The sequence below is a fragment of the Podarcis liolepis genome, assembly GCF_965112155.1.
Source record: "Podarcis liolepis genome assembly, chromosome: 10".
Taxonomy (NCBI): Eukaryota; Metazoa; Chordata; class Lepidosauria; order Squamata; family Lacertidae; genus Podarcis; species Podarcis liolepis.
In genome coordinates, this window is record NC_139562.1 from 13,651,335 (window position 1) to 13,666,832 (window position 15,498).

General features: G+C 44.4%; 1 protein-coding gene across 12 annotated transcripts in view; it reads right to left on the minus strand.

Moving 5' to 3' along the window:
• SOX5 (SRY-box transcription factor 5) overlaps positions 1-15,498 on the minus strand; it is a 766,948-nt gene that overhangs the window by 453,367 nt on the left and 298,083 nt on the right. For 3 of the 12 annotated variants that reach the window (XM_083461135.1, XM_083461147.1, XM_083461146.1), the window contains exon 1: positions 14,915-15,180. The exons of 8 other annotated variants lie outside the window; for them this stretch is intronic. The gene's annotated coding sequence lies outside the window, so the exon portion shown is untranslated. Of the gene's footprint in view, positions 1-14,914; positions 15,191-15,498 lie in introns of those variants that run through there. One more of the 12 variants, XM_083461138.1, reaches the window with a different exon arrangement.

The window sequence follows — 15,498 nt, forward strand, 5'->3', positions numbered from 1 at the left end:
CCAAACAATTGGACTCATAGGGTCAACTCAGAAGTTAAAAGTTCCAGTCTGGAAAATGATTCTGGTGTGTTTATGCCCAGGGATGTATGTGTGCGTGTGTTTAATGTAGGGATTAAAAAAAAAGGTAAAGGACCCCTGGACAGTTAAGTCCAGTCAAAGGCAACTATGGAGTTGCGACATTCATCTCGCTTTCAGGCTGAGGGAGCCGGCGTTTTTCCACAGACAGCTTTCCGGGTCATGTGGCCAGCATGACTAAACCGCTTCTGGCACAATGAGACACTGTGACAGAAGCCAGAGCACATGGAAACGCCGTTTACCTTCCCGCTGGAGTGGTACCTATTTATCTACTTGCCCTGGCATGCTTTCGAACTGTTGGGTTGGCAGAAGAGTAAGAAAGCATAGAGACTGGATCAAGCTCAACTTTATGGCTCACCAGGACTTAAACCCAGGTCTCCCTGATCCAAACGCAGTGGAAGAGAGCATGGAAATGTTGTCACCTGGGGAGAGTCTTAGAGGCCCACATTTGGTTCCTTGCCTCAGCATTGAACTTTTAGCTCTGCCCCGATTGTAGCTACTTTAGTGGCACAATACAGTAATTAAGGGATATTAGTCTTTAAATAATTCTAAGGAGAACAAAAAGGGGGAAAAAACCCTTTCCCCTTTTCTGGATTACCTTTAGAACTGAAATCAGAGAGCACTAAACGAATGATAATTTGCGCGCCTCCTGTGAGTGATTGAAGATTGAATCAAATTTTAACTAGATTCTATTTTGTAAATCCCTCAGGATGACATAATTACAATTCCACACATACATTAATTAGCAGTACACATCTATTTCATAGAGTTTAGCAAGTTTAAAATGGCTTTCATTGTCTGCAGAGCGTCTGTTCCTCCACGGCTAAAAAGGAAATAAGCCTGATATTTGAAATAGCGGGAATTAAATTGACTTCATTAGAGTGACAATTTTCCTTTAAAGTTAATATCTGCTTAGTCTGGAGCCCCAAGGTCAAACCCACGCAAGGATGCTCCCAGTTAAGGATTTGAGGAACTTCAAAATCAATGGAAAGTATACAGCGGCTTGAGGGAAGCAGCACTGAGGAGACTGTCCTCCCAACTTTGCCTTCCTTTGACTGGCAACTAATTCAGAGACTCATTCTGAAGCAGAGAAGAAGGAGTTCACAAGGGGGAAATCTGGGAAGGACTCGGCCTAGTGGCCCAAGACATTTGGTTGCCTGAGGCAAGAAGCAAGAGACGACGTCCTTCCGTTCCTCTAAGCCTTATATAGCTTGGGACCCCTTTGGGAGGGAGCAATCTGTCAATTATAGTTCCTGTCAGTTGCTCTCTCTCCACCATATTTAAATTCAATCCTGGCCCAAATGGATCAGGATTCTGACTGAGCGTAAGGGAGCTTTTCACTTCCAAAAAAAGTTTGAGGACCTTCAATTAACGCGGCAGCCCTGCATGAAGAACAGGGGTGAATTGCTTCATTTCAGGTTCTCTCCATTTCTATGTTTGCCAATCTTAGGTTCAATTATCTGTATCAGATTTTGTTAAAACTCACTAAAATGCACCTGTGCTCTTGCCTAGTCAGGTAACTATTCCACAGTGTCAGCAGAGGGCGCTGTTTGGAAAGATCCTTTTACACATGGACACCAACCATACCTATTTGGGTGGGTCTAATCAAGAAATGGAGGCAGTGAGAGATTTTACTTTCTTGGGCTCCATGATCACTGCAGCCACAAAATTAAAAGACGCCTGCTTCTTGGGAGAAAAGCAATGACAAACCTTGACAGCATCTTAAAAAGCAGAGACATCACCTTGCCAACAAAGGTCCATATAGTAAAAGCTATGGTTCTCCCAGTAGTGATGTATGGAAGTGAGAGCTGGACCATCAAGAAGGCTGATGGCCGAAGAATTGATGCATTTGAATTCTGGTGCTGGAGGAGACTCTTGAGAGTCCCATGGACTGCAAGAAGAACAAACCTATCCATTCTTAAGGAAATCAGCCCTGAGTGCTCACTGGAAGGACAGATCGTGAAGCTGAGGCTCCTATACTTTGGCCACCTCATGAGAAGAGAAGACTCCCTGGAAAAGACCCTGATGTTGGGAAAGACTGAGGGCACAAGGAGAAGGGGACGACAGAGGACGAGATGGTTGGACAGTGTTCTCGAAGCTACCAGCATGAGTTTGACCAAAGTGTGGGAGGCAGTGGTAGACAGAAATGCCTGGCATGCTCTGGTCCATGGGGTCACAAAGAGTCGGACACGACTAAACAACAACAATCATGACCTCAAGGCACCTGTGGAAAGGGCATCCTTCACGAACCAAGATCCCAAACCATGAAGTGATTTAATGCTAAAAGCCAGCACTTTGAACTTAGATTGGAAACAAACCATGGCCTTTGCCTGGCCTTCTGCAAAGATGGCCAAATTCCTACCCTTCTATCTAGACATAAAAATGGAAGAATGGGAATGCAACCTGCAAGTTAAGAGACTGCTGGCTGTGTTTCTGCAACTTAATATAATGATGATGATGATGATATGTGTTCCCTTGCCCTGTGTTAGATCAAGTGAAACTTCTGAAGAATTTCAAAAACAGTCTGAAGAATTTCGCTTTGACCACCAAAACGAAGAGGTCAGAAGCTTTGGTGTGGCAGATTCACAAAACAGAATTGGACTTTGAAATGAATTGGAAGACTCTTGCTGGGAAACAAATCTAGAGAAGTGTGAAGCACCTATTGCAGTTTCAGTAAGGTTGGCAAAATTTCTCACACTTATCTAATCAGCAGATATTTTATGTCCATGACCATGTCCACATGTCACAGTAAACCACAAACCATGGTTTGAATGAACAGTACTTTTGCATGCTGCCAAATCACTCCTTCCTCGAGGCAAGAGCAAGATACCATTACCAAATCAGCTCTCGTGGTTTATTTCTCTCCAAACAAACCCTTATTATTAAATTCATTCTTTGCTTGACAAGAAATAAACCATGGACACAGATTCACATGCCATATTAAGCCATGGTTTATGATTTATATGCAAACAGAGCCTACATACTGTATTTGTATATTGCTTTAAACCCAACTTCTTTCCACTAAAGAAAGGTGGAATTTTGCCTTTCATGGGTACACACACACACACACACACACACTTTCATCTTCTTGGGTTTTCATTTGGTTTATATAGTGGAAATGTTTCTCTGCTTAATTGGGCTGACATCTTCAGAGCCTAAACAATATCTTGAGAGTCCACAGCAGGGGTGGGGGACCTCAGGTCCTGGAGCTGAATACGGCCCCCAAAGCATCTTCTTATCTGGCCCTGAAAACTCTCCCCTGGCCACATGTCTTAACTGGCTCTGTTTCTGCCGGCCTGCCTGGCATGTGTCCTTTATGCCAATCCCTGTTGCCTGCCTGAATGGAGGACAGAGGTGTGTGTATGTGTGTGTGTGTGTGTGTGTGTGTGTGTGTGTGTGTGTGTGTAGAAAGCAGCCTACTGTACAAAGGTGAAATTTGCATTTGTTGCAACACCCCCTTTTTACTTCTGACCCCACCCACCATTCATATGTGGCCCCTCAAAAGTCACCCAGAAGGTAATGCGGCCCTCAAACAGAAAAATGTTCCCCTGCCCCTGGCCTGCAAGCCTCCCAAAACCAAATTCACCACCTTGAAACGACCAGCAGGGGCAGCATATCGCCAGCGTCCCTGTCCCAAATAATTTCCCCCTTGTTCAGCAGAAGAATGGGTCACTGATAGCTATAAAAATATCCTTTCACTGGGACTTGGGGGGGGTTGTGCATGTGTTTCCCTAGGAAGGAACAGAAGACAAGGCATTCCATTCAGCCAACAGGGGACTGAGTGCATCAAAAAAGCAGCCAGGGTTTCTCCCCCCCCTTCCCCATTCCTGCCCTCCCCAACACAATAGCTCAGAAAACAAAAGGCAGATTATTAGGTTTAAGTATGTTAGCTTGTTCTTCACATGCCCCCCCCCCGCCCGTCCAGCACATCTGGCGACCATGTGTGGCAAACGCTAATTAAGACTTTCCTAAGTGAGCTACAATTAGTTACGACTGCTGTTTAGTTCTCTCGGGCCCGTAGCGAGGAAATAAAACAAAACCTTCCCTTTACTGTTATACGGAAATCTCCCGGCCCTCCCCCCTGACCCAAGCCCAGGGGATTCTCCCTCATCATCACGCTGCTGAAATTAAAACAGAAAAGTGTAAGCAGATACTTTAAGGCTCTCTTCCGCCTGATTTTCTCCCCTCCCCCTCTTTTTTAAAAAAAGAAAAGAAAAAAAGAAACCAGCATTTTATTCATTTTGATTGAGTGCAACAGGCAGGCAACAGTGTGTCTATGATCCTTCCAACAAAAGGGAATTGTTAAACAGATGTCCATATTCTACTCTTCACCCCACCTCCCCTCGACTGATAATATTAGAGACACAGCAGTTTTATCTACTCCTGCGCCATGTGTGCGTGTCATATATATAAAAGAAGGGGGGTTTGTCAAAATTATCGGAATAAACTGTACAGAGAAAGGATGCAGACTGTACACAATTATGACTCTCTCAAGGACCACACATTTTTATTTACCTTTGGCCATTTCTTCCCTCCACAGATCAAGCTCTTTCCTGAGCTGTTTGAAAAATTTAACAACAAGCGGCATTTATTTTACTGCTTATCTGAACTTTCAACAAGCTCCGTCCCCAAAAAGCTCTGCATCGGGGAGGTAAACCGACGAGAACAACAAAATGTTTAAGGCGCAATCCGCCTGAAAGCTCCACGCATTTCAGTCTCGTTTAATTTCAGCCAGAGATTTATGCATGTGCTTAAATCTCTCCTAGGCAGTAGGACTTCAAAAAAAGTTTTGAACCAAGGCCAGATGATGGATTGTATCCTGTACTAGCTTTACTCAGAGAAGACCCCCTGAAAATGATAGCAATGGCTAACTTAGGGCCTTTTATTTCAAACGGTCTTCTCTGAGTAGTACTTAGTTGGCTAAAACCTCATATTTTGCTGCAAAGGGTCATCCACAAATGGCCAAAGTGCAATTTATGTGGCCAAGTCAATGTCTTTGTTTTTTTCCAGTGGAGATATGGCAGCCTGAAAGCTGAACTCTTCTACTCTCCACCGCTTTCCCTACCATCTACCAGGGGCTTAAAAAATATAGTTGCAATCAAACCAGAACTGTACACCAAGCTATTGCACCATAGATTTGTATAATGACATTATGATATTGGCAGTATCATTTTCAGTTCCTTTCTTAATGATCTCTAGCATGAAATTCATCTTTCATTCACAGCTATTGCACTCTGGGTCAACATCTTCATCGAGGTATCCACACACACCCAACAACTCCAAGATCTTGTTCCTAAACAGGGCCGGCCCAAGGCATTTCAGCACCTGAGGCAAACCCCAAAACGGGGCATGCACCCGCTCCCCGCCAGGGAAGAAGGGGTGAGTGAAGATTGCAATCAGGAACAAGGCATGAGGAGGAAGATTGACATTGGAAACTGCTGCCCCTGGGGACCCTGCCGCCTAAGGTGGTTAACTCAGCTGGCTTCATGGTTGGGCCGGCCCTGATAAACAGACATGTTTAAGATTGCATTATATCATACATGTATGCTGGCTAGGAATGATGGGAGTTTCAGTCCAAGATATCTTGAGGGCAGCAGGTTGGCAAGGGCTATTCTAAAGTATTTCGTGACAGCAGTCACAAAATTAAAAGACTCCTGCTTCTTGGGAGAAAAGCAATGACAAACTTAGACAGCATCCTAAAAAGCATAGACATCACCTTGCCAACAAAGGTCCATATAGTTAAAGCTATAGTGATGTATGGAAGTGAGAGCTGGACCATAAAGAAGGCTGATCGCCGAAGAATTGATGCTTTTGAATTCTGGTGCTGGAGGAGACTCTTGAGAGTCCCATGGACTGCAAGAAGATCAAACCTCTCCATTCTGAAGGAAATCAGCCCTGAGTGCTCACCAGAAAGACAGATCCTGAAGCTGAGGCTCCAATACTTTGGCCACCTCATGAGCAGAGAAGACTCCCTGGAAAAGACCCTGATGTTGGGAAAGATGACAGAGGACGAGATGGTTGGACAGTGTTCTCAAAGCTACCAGCATGAGTTTGACCAAACTGCGGGAGGCAGTGGAAGACAGGAGGGCCTGGCGTGCTCTGGTCCATGGGGTCACGAAGAGTCGGACACGACTAAACGACTAAACAACAACATTCTAAAGTATGAAGTGAGGACAAAATTCATTGTTAAATTCTGGATCTCCTCAGGAAGAAGCTAAACACACCAGGCCCCTGAAGATCTCACACACATTCTGTCTTCCATTTCCCCCTGATATCACTCCCCCCCCCTTAGCTTAAAAATCCATAGTATTGCCCCTGGTACATATTCTCGGCTCAACTTCAATTTTCACAGTAAGAGACTTGACATATTTTCTTCCTTTTTATAACTCTTAGTTATACCACAATGTGACTGCAACAGCTCAGCCCCCACCAGAAAGGATATTTCCACTAAGCAAATACTCGGAGTAATTAGTGAAGAAGTGATAATATCTGAATGCATCATGGTTTGCACAAATTACGGCTTATTTGTATCAAAAGAAAGAGGCACAGCCCTCCTACTAGCTTGAGAGTACAACCAAAGCAGGGGGAAAGGATCTCAGTTCTAAACATACCACAAGAGATTATGTTTGCTGATTAAAAAATAACAATGCAGATTTCTAAACATACAAGCGCAAAAGCATCTGCGAGATACGGAGTAACAGGAAGAAAGAGGAACAAAATGCATTTCAAAGCACTTTAGGATTTTTCTGGGGGAGTCAACTTGGTGCCCTCTAGTTGTCCATTTATTATTTATTATTATTTATTACATTTATATACTGCCTTTTTCTTCCAAGGAACTGAAGGTCCCATCCTCATTTAATCTCCACAACAACCCTGGGAAGTAGGTTGGGCTGAGAGGCAATCACTGGCCCAAGGTCAGCCAGTGAGCTTCATGGCTGAGTAGGGATTCAAAGCCTGGTCTCCTAGGTCCTAGTCGAACACTCTAACCATTACACCACACTGGCTCTCTAAGTAGGGATAAGAGAATCGGGTAATGCCTGTTCCCTTCAGCATCTAATTTTTCCAATCTTCAGTTCTCCACATTTCCACTTCAGCTTGCAAATTTTATTTGGGGGGGAATAAACCCCTCCTGAAAATTCATCTGTGTTTTAGTGTGAATTTTCCTAAACCGGTTATATTTAATGCAATTTTGCCTAATATACATACATTGCTAAGCAATTTCCCCTAATATAATGCATAAATATATCTTTAGTGAGAAACATGCATTTCTGTTTATACTGTACCCCAGCAGGTCCATTTCTTTGTACACATTTCTTGCCCAGCGAACTGAATTGGAAAATTTGGAGAGGCGTGAATTTTGAAGGGTGGCTACATTTCGGTTTAGGAGGTTTTTTTGGGAAAGTGCAATTTTAGGTAGGTTTGCCTTTAAATGTGAAATGAACTGCATTTCTTCCCCAGTTCCCTACTTCTGAGCACATTTATACACATTCATTTTCTATTTAAAAAAATATAATTAGTGTGAAATAATATAGGTATATGAACAAACACACACTGTAAAAGCGACATAAAAGCAACCAGAATCCTATTCAGCTGAAATGCACTTAGTTCCTACCTTCCTTCAGACTTTCCAACTCAACACAGGAGGGGAAGGGGATTACATCTGGCGTGCCCTGTGCTCACACAACCACTCTCCCTAAACACTTTACACCCACACATTGTTTTGAACATATGAAGAGGCCTTATATATTTTGGGATTGCTGTGGGAAAGTGCATGTTAAGGCCATGTGCACTCTGAAATACTGAGGATCCAGACAAAGCTAGTTGCGTTTTGTACCCAGCGAAATCAACGGGGCTTAAGTCGCCACGAACTTTTCACACTGATTTCAGTGGTACCTAAGTGCAAGTAACTCAATCTGCAGCCAGCCCAGGAGCAAACTGAGCTGCGATATTATAGGCTGCCCTTCTCCACCGTCTTCCCTGCCAGTTCAGTGAGGATTAAATCAAGTGGGCCATTGCAGATGATAGAGAACTGAATGTCGACCCAGATTTCTCCAAATGTCAACCCAGTGTGCAGCAGCTGCGATAAAGACAAATTCCATGTTAGAGATCATTAGGAAAGGGGATTGAGAATCAAAACTGCCAGGGTCATAATGCCGTTGTGCAAGTCTGGGATGCCAGCACACTTGTTGGAATATATCGCGCACAGTTTCGGTCTCCCGCAACTCGCAAAGGATATTGTAGAGCTGGGAAAAGGTGCAGAAGAGGGCGACCAAAATTATTAAGGGGCTGGAGCAACTCCCCCTATGAGGAAAGGTGACAAAGTTTGGGGCTTTTTAGGTTAGGGGGAAAGGCAAGTAAGGGTGGCGGTGAAAGAGGTGTATAAAAACTCTATGCGACTTGGAGAAAGGGAATAAGGATATGCTTCTTAGGATATAATACCAGAACCTGGGGTCAGCCAAAGAAAGTGAGCAGTGGGAGATTATGGACAGAAAAAAGGAAGTCCTCCTGTGGAATTCAGGGTCGCAAGCTGCAGTGGTGACCACTGCCAGTTTGGATGGCTTCAAAAGGAGATTAAACCAATTCATGGAGTGATCAATGCTATCAGTGGCTACCAGCCACCACGGCTATACATTAACTCCAGTAACGGAAACCTTATGCCTCTGAATACCAGACCCTGCAAGTGTTGGAGGGTATGGAGTTTTGTAACTCCCGAGCCAAGGAGATACAACCTTTAGAAGACATCTGAAGGTAGCCCTGTATAGGGAAGTTTTTAATGTTTAAAGTTTTATTATGCTTTTATATAGGGGGACGCAGGTGGCGCTGTGGTCTAAACCACTGAGCCTCTTGGGCTTGCCGATCAGAAGGTTGGTGGTTCGAATCCCCGTGACGGGGTGAGCTTCTGTTGCTCAGTCCCAGCTCCTCCCAACCTAGCAGTTAGAAAGCACGCCAAAAAGTGCAAGTAGATAAATAGGTACCACTCTGGTGGGAAGGTAAATGGCGTTTCCGTGCACTGCTCTGGTTTTGGTGTTCTGTTGCGCCAGAAGCAGCTTAGTCATGCTGCCACATAACCTAGAAAAATTGTCTGTGGAAGCGGACAAACACCGGCTCCCTCAGCCTGTAAAGCGAGATGAGCGCCGCAACCCCAGAGTCGTCTGCGACTGGACTTAACTATCAGGAGTCCTTTACCTTTTATGCTTTTATATATGTCGGAAGGCAGCCAGAGTGGCTGGGGCAACCCAGTCAGATGGGTGGGGTATTATTCCTGCTCTGGAACAGGACATCCCTATTTTCATCAGAGAAATGTCAGGAGGTATGGAATACAAGTTGTTGGGGACAGGACTGTTGTGCAGATGCTTTGCATTTAGGCTTCCCACAGGTATCTGGTTGGCCATTGTGAGAATGGGATGCTGGACAAGTTGGCCTTGGGTCTGATCCAGCAAAGCTATTTTTTATGTTTCTGTGCATTAAAATGCTTCTGCTTGAAAACCTGGCTACAAATGAACCCATGGAAAGGCACACTAGGAAAGTGTTTTCCAAAGTAATTATTCTTTACCACATTATTGCTAATATTATATGATTTCGCAAATTGATCTGCATTCTGCATGAATGTGCCCTTCTATTAGAAACAAACACATGCATGCATATCCCAATTTACTTCCCTACACTCAACACATTTTTCAGTTAACAGATTTCAGAAGCGGACAAGCTACTTACACAGCTGAGGATTTAATTTCAACAACCCCCCCTTTTTTCCTTCCTGTCAAATACAAACTTTGCCCAAAGCTAATTTTATTTATGATGAATATGATCAACTTACTTTCACGAATCATTGCTGTACAAACCTGAAGGAAGAGATGGTGCTAATGTGTGAATAATTGTTGACACAATTAAGCACCCAGCTCTATGCCTGTTAAACAGCTTCCAGCAGTAAAATTCTCCAGTAGTTTAAAGGGATAGTCAATTCATTTCGGAGTGCAGAGAGAAAGGGGGAGTTCTTTTATTGACCTGGTGTTTTGAGGGGGTTCTGAATGGGCCCATATATGGTACCTCAACTCTGCATCGCTGAGAAATGGGGGTCTCGCCGTGGATAATGGCTACATATTGAGTCAGACGCTTACCGTTTAGAGACTCAGTAAACAGAAAGCTCACCCCTTGACCTTCCTTTGCAGAGACTGTCTGGTTCATAACCTGCCAGGGACTTCCGCCTACCTAATGACCTCTTTGTGAATTGGTGGGATTGCTCTAAATTAGCCTTCCTTCCGACAGCCTTGCAAAAGGAAAGAATCAGCAGCCTAGTCTGGATTGCAACATGAAGCTTGTGGGCGAGCGGACAGGGGTTAGGTGGGTGCTGTTGTGATGCTGAAATGAACTCTTAGTTTGAAACAGATCAAAAGTTGTGGAAAAATAAAAACTCTCAATTCTGCTCCAGAAAAAAAAGAAGAAGTCTCGTTTCTGCTCCAGTCTCTGTTGGGCAAGGTTTCAGAAGTTGATGAACTTCTCGCGCTGGTGACGGGGAGAACAGTTAGTCCAGCCCAGCCCTCTCCACACATTGCATGCTTGTTGACCGACAGCCTCAGCCAAATTGCTAGGTGAATGATATGAACAACGTCCATGCAAAGACCACTGAATTCCATGTTTTGGGCAAAACATGTAATGTGAGAGAGGAGAGGTAATGCAGAACCCAGGGCCATGAAAAATCCTGTATGAAATAGCCAGTTATCTACATTCTCTCTCTCATTCTCTCTCTCTCTCTCTCTCTCTCTCTCTCTCTGCCATGCCCTTAAATGCACTGGATTCTGTCATAGTCTCACCTGGGAGTGGGGAACTGGAGCTGGTCAGTGGATCAGATGATTATCTGCCCCACCCCTCATGAATCACATTTGATAGCTGGGTGGAGTCACTCACTTGTCCATCACCTGCCATCATGATGACACCAGAAGCCCCTTTTTTGCCTTCAAGTGTCTTGTAGAGCACTTTGGAAGGGGCTTCTCCTGACCTGACACTCAGATCTATACACAAAAACACAGAGCCCAAGAAGCTCATGGTATCTGGCCAAGTTCAGAGTGTTGCACTAAGGGCCTAGAGACTCAGACATGAAGATTTGTGTCCTGCTGGCAGAAGATAGTGTTCTGCTTCAAGGATGAAGAATCTGTGGCCCTTCAGATATTGTTGGACTCTAGCAACTCTCGCCAGCCTTGACCATTGGCCATACTGGCTGTGGCTGATGAGAGTTGGAGTCGCACAAGACCTGGAAGTCCACAGCTTCCCCATCTCTGATCCACTTGGGGGGTTGCCCAATTTAAAGATAAAAACTATAAGGAGAGACAGCTGGAGCTCTGAATTTTTTTGTATTCATTGGCGGAGGATTATACCACTTTAAAAAAAACCTCAAAGCAGTTTATGTAGAAACATATATGAATACAACAACAACAACAATGTTGCTCATCAATGGTTTGCAGCTGAACAGCACATTGGTCCCATCCTTCCCCCCTACAGTGAGATGTATGGGGTTTCTATTTGAGCTGTAATCACTCTCACAATGCACTTAACCTACATCAGGGGGTTATTGCAACAGTGAAATAAGGGGCTGGGAACAATGAACACCACCCTGATGTTCTTGGAGGAACAGTAAGATAATAATCGAATAAATAAAAACCTCAAAGATCGCCTCTCCCCACAAGAACCTACCTGGACCCTACAACTATCATCAGAGGTCCTTCTCTGTGTGCCTCCTTCAAATCAGTCACAGGGCTTCCAAATAAACCTGGGTACTGTAGTTCACCCCCTACAGGAGTAGGATTCCCAGCTCCTTTAAGAACTACAGTTCCCAGGATTCTTTGGGGGAAGCCATGTGTGGATGTGTCCATTGTCAGCTTCTTATGCACCAGGAGAAAGACATTCCTATTTTCCTGGGTTTGGGAGTCTTAACACTGATCATACTGCAATATCATTTATGTTCAGTTTTTGGTGCTCACTTTTTTTTTTTTTTAGTGTGGTGGGATAGAATGCATCCTTTTCAGGCTTGTTGGTGGACAAACACCTTTAGAAACCTTTTGCTTCATTTTAGGCTTATTCGGTGTATCTGTTGTTGTTTTTTAAAGTTGCCAAGTTGTTTGGAAGCTTAAAATATTCTGCAAGTCGCTTTGAGACAATTCTGTAGCAAGTGACGAATAAATATGTAGCTCAGTGGCAGAGTTTTCCATGAAGAAGTTCCCGGGTTCAGTCCCTGAAATCTCCAGGTAGAGCTGGGAATGTCCACCTGCCTGATGCCCTCGGAGGCTCCTACCATTCAGAACAGAGAGAACTGAGCTAGATGGAACAAGGGTCTAACTTTGGACAGTCTCCCATGTTCCTAATAAAGAAAAAGAAGGCAGCATACCAACTCCTATGAAGCAAGGCTGTGCCACTTCAGCTCACACAAACATACACCGAACCTTTAGCCTCAGAAAAAGTGACGTCCCAACTTTCCTGTGAAACTTGCAGCCTTCTGGAGAATAAGATGACGAGACTCAGTGACATGGTCCAAGGCCACATCTGTGTCACAGCCTGCATCTGAAAATTCCCATTAGAAGCAGAGTTGCCGTGTCAGTTCTGGAATCAGATGCCAATGCTGGATTTACGACCCATGTGCCACTGTGCCAATTTGAGACCCAGCTCATGGTTCCTACAGGGGCCGTTTTTTTTTGCTGCCAGCTCAAAGGGCCATTGGATCCAGCAAGTCTGTATTTTGCTCATCATAATTAACTCATTAGAAGTGTCCTCAAAGTAGATAGAGCATCTATGTTTGCAATCCAAAGCTGATGGGAGCATAAGTATTAAGCTAAGAGTGTACTAGATCATTGGGAAGAAATATACCACCAACCTGCCAATAGTAGGGAATATATATATATATATATATATATATATATATATATATATATTACACCCTGCACAATTTTTCTAACAAAAGAGGTGCCACAACTCACCATGAACACCTCCATCTTTCTCTTAGAATGGTGATGCTGCCCACCTGAGAGGTGCCAGAACTGAGTTCCGGCTGGGGAAAAACAAAACCTTGTTTACACCTGATATGAGGCAAATGTAGACCTTTGAACTTGCTGTTGTTTGCATGTGACCTGCTGGCATGCCGGCTTTCTCAATTGTTCTGCCAAAAGTCCTGTGCATAGCAATCAAGCCTTCAGCATCCAGTTCAAAATCAGCAAAACTCTCCTCGCCATTTGGCAGGTTATTGGAGACTCCATACAGACCACTCTCTATGAAGCATCAGAAGCATACAGATCATCCCACAAGGATAATTTTTAATCAGTTATTAGGTAGTTTTCTTTTCTTTTAAGTCACTGATAATGCTTACTGCTTGCTGAATGGCCAGCAGTATTCACAAAGAAAGGTGATGCAGTCTATAAACTAAGAGATTGGGATATGAATCAGTAAAGCTCAGGTACAAAACTTTCCTGTTCTAGGAACCATGGTATGAACTTATGATACCATGAGGCCACCACCTTGCTGCAGCTAAGCAGGTCTGGGTCTGGTCCATGCTTGGATGAGAGGCCACCTAGGAAGAGCCACATGTATGTTACTTAGACCTACACTGGCTCCAGCACATTTCTGAGTACAATTGAAAGTATTGGTTCGGACTTTTAAAGCCCTAAACAGCCTCAGCCCTGTATAACTGAAGGAGCGTCTCCAGTCCCATCATTCAGCCTGGACGCTGATAACCAGCTCTGATGGTCTTCTGGTGGTTCCCTCATTGCGAAAAGTGAGGTTACAGGGAACCAGGCGGAGTGGCGCCGTCCCTGTGGAACGTCCTCCCATCAGATGTCAAGCAGCTAAGTAACTATACAACCTTTAGAAGACATCTGAAGGCAGCCCTGCATAGGGAAGTTTTGTTTATGTTTAATGTTTTATTATGTTTTTATATCTGTTGGAAGCGGCCCAGAGTAGCTGGCACAACCCAGTCAGATGGGCGGGGTAAAATAGTAATAATACTAATGTTTCCAGGATGGAAGAAAGGTGAGATAAGAACACAAGCATGGGCTGTTGCAAGTGTCTCATCTAGTCCACCATCCTATTCTCACAGCAGCCAACTGGATACCTATGGGAAGCCTGTAACAAGAACCTGAGTGCCACATTACTCTCCCTTCCAGTGGTTTACAGTAACTGGTATTCAGAGGCATACTGGCTCCAACAGTGAAGTGAGAACACAGCCATCAGGGTTACTACCCACTGATATATAGGTAAGAAAACAATTTAAAAAGAAATGAAAAGAAACTTGCTTAAGCAGCCATTCTTTCTAAGTCTCAGTTCCCCCACTCCCCCACTCCCCCAATCTTCGACAAGGGGGTTATAGCACGTCAAAGTGCAAGTAGATAAATAGGTACCAGTCTGGCGGGAAGGTAAACGGCGTTTCCGTGCGCTGCTCTGGTTCACCAGAAGTGGCTTAGTTATGCTGGCCACATGACCCGGAAGCTGCTCCCTCGGCCAGTAAAGCAAGATGAGCGCCGCAACCCCAGAGTCGGTCAAGACTGGACCTAATGGTCAGGGGTCCCTTTACCTTTACCTTACCTTAAATAGTTGTTGTGAAGATGCTAACAATATAATGTACCTGAAGTGCTTTGAATAACCGAAAGCACTGTTTAAATGTTAAGTATTATCAACACTGGCTCACTGTGTCTTCCAGAGCAGACAGCAGACTTTTCACACTTTCTGCCTGAGAATGGAGGGAAGTAACAACTGTTGCATGCATTATGCAAGGGCAGAAACACGGGGGAGACTTCGTCTCCATTATATCACCCACATCTTAGAAACCCTCCCAGCAACACTTTTGCCAAGACAATATTACCTGGGTGCTTCTTTTTCTTCTTCACCTGTGATAATGCGATGAACTACTGAGGAGCGTCACTTGCCCCAGTCTCTCTTCTTCTCACTGCTTTGTTTTTCCCAATCCGTCACAGGGGACAGTGGCAGCAGCATGAGGAGCCCAGGGAAAGCGAGAAAGACGGATGGAAATCCCACACAGAGTGCCCTTTCTCTCCCCAGACAGGCAATCGCAGACTCTCTTGTCAAGCCAAGGCCTCGCTAACCCCAGGGCCCGTCCTTTTCTTCTCTGTAACAAATCAAATTTTGCAACCCAAGCTTGCCACATCATTTGAGCGTATTGACACAATTGGGACTTCAACCCCAATTTTGCTTTGTGTTTTTCAAGTGGGGTTTACATAAGTAGAGAACAAGATAAAGCACGCACAATACATCGGGGGCCCAGCTGAGCGAACAGTGAACTCCACGGTCTGCGTATCTGGAAAGCAAATCCATGGCCATCTCCAACCTGCTAGCAATGTTTAAGGGGCCTTCCACCACCACCCACTGATTTTTTTAAAAAAATACTTTTTGAGGTTGCTATCTAGAATAATAATAAAGGTAAAGGGA